General features: G+C 54.7%; 1 pseudogene; it reads left to right on the top strand.

Moving 5' to 3' along the window:
* Positions 1 to 432: 432 nt before the first annotated feature.
* On the top strand, positions 433 to 1,815 carry LOC119344682 (annotated as a pseudogene).
* Positions 1,816 to 1,822: the final 7 nt, after the last annotated feature.

Below are 1,822 nucleotides of genomic sequence, written 5' to 3'. Positions count from 1 at the left end.
GTGGATGCATGACGAAGAAGACTTTGGTACCCTGAATGGTTGGATGTAATTTTCAATTTTATAAAGTGTTCTTGTAAGGGTTTCTGGTACTTAATATACGTGGCCTTTTTGGAAAAAGATGCACACGGTCAACACCCAGTTCCTGTAGGCTTATTTATTTTTCCATACTTAATTATTGGTTGTATCGGTGATGTTGCTTTACCAAGAAAGCCGGACGAAACCCTAGTAGTTTCTAAAGCACTTATTGCTTCTGGTCGTACGTCGTCAGCAAGTTTGCAAAAAAGCCCCTATGTTTTTTGGTGTTCAACCCGCAGTCCTATTTTAAGTGGATATTCTGAGAAAAAACGTTTCACTTTTTTAAAAAAGACCCTAGGGAGTGTTGCGCCCCTCCCGTCACAAAGCTCTGCCACTCTGGCGCATCTCGCCTGCGCAGCGGCCGCCACCCCCCTTCTCGTCCTCTCCTCGCCGCCGCCGTTTGGGTCCTCCGGGCAAAGCCCCCGCGCGGATCCGGCGACGGCAGGGCCTCTGGCACGCTGGAGCTGCTCGGCTGCGAGCGGGGGCACGGTGAGGTGGGCCAGGGAGACGGTGGCCTCGGCCGCCACAAGGACGAGCACGCGAGCGCGCGCACGCGCCGCCCGAGCCCAGGATGGGGCGAGGCGTCGCGGCGGGCGTTGGCGTTCGCGCCGCCGAAGCCCAGGAATGGGGAATGGGGCGATGCGTCTTGGCGGAGGACGATAAGGTGGCCGGCGTGCTCGCTTTGTGCGAGGCGTCGCGGCGGAGGACGATATGGCGGCCGGCGTGACCACCATCGGGTGGGAAGAGGAGGAACGGCCAGCGGCGGGGCGAGGCCAAGCCCCAGCCCAGCCCTTGCCTGGGCGCTCTGAGATCCCCAGCAGCAACAAGAAGCCCAGCGCTAGACCGGCCAAGGACAGTAAGGCTCGCCCAGCGGCGGAAGAGGGGCAGGGGCCACCGGGCCAGGAGATTGAGTTGAGGAACCAGCAGCCGGAGAAGCCGAAGCGGGGGGTGCGGTGGCGGTGCTCGACGGGGTGCGGCGCCTGCTGCAAGCTAGACAAGGGCCCCGAGTTCCTCACCCCCGACAAGGACAAGGCGGACGGGGCTGACCACCTCCAGGTAGGTAAACTCAGTACCAATTAATAGCGGCGGCTTTTCTTCTGTATCTATGAACATACGTACTACAAAAAGACTGGTTGTTGTTTGATAGATGCAAAATTTCGGTTAATATGATGGAGCATGCTGAATTGCTGACCATGACCGTAGCTGTACAAGAGCATGATTGGCCCCGATGGATAGTGCACCAACTACGACAAGTCCAACCGAACCTGCAACATCTACGAAGGTACGGTAGTCTTCAGAATGAGTTCTCCTGGTTTTAGTCTTCAGCGCAGCGCACATGTGGAAGTTAACTGACGCTGTTATGGTTGATATTTTTGGGTGTTGTAGACTGGCCATTCTTCTGCCGGGTCGAACCGAAGGTTTTCGAAGAGTTCTTTGGTGTGCCATGCAGCAAATTCGACAGGGAAGCCTGCAGGTTTGCTGGCTCTTACTTTGTTGTTCGTGTATCTACATGTTCAGTTAGTTCTTTGTGATGCTGAGTTGATTTATCTGCTGCCTGTCATTTCCAGTGCTTGTGTGGATAACATCAAGATGGTGTATGGTCAGGACTCTCCTGAGCTTGGAAACCTCAAGCGGGTCATAAGGGAGGAAAGTAGTAAGCAGGAAGCAAGCATGAACCGGGTTAAATTGTTGGATACCACAAATACTGGTACCTGATTGATTATGGAGTGTAGAGTACTCACTCACC

Source organism: Triticum dicoccoides, unplaced genomic scaffold (genome assembly GCF_002162155.2).
Source record: "Triticum dicoccoides isolate Atlit2015 ecotype Zavitan unplaced genomic scaffold, WEW_v2.0 scaffold179386, whole genome shotgun sequence".
Lineage (NCBI taxonomy): Eukaryota > Viridiplantae > Streptophyta > Magnoliopsida > Poales > Poaceae > Triticum > Triticum dicoccoides.
The sequence above is the reverse complement of the archived record's forward strand: the minus strand, read 5'-3'. Positions and strand labels throughout refer to the sequence as shown.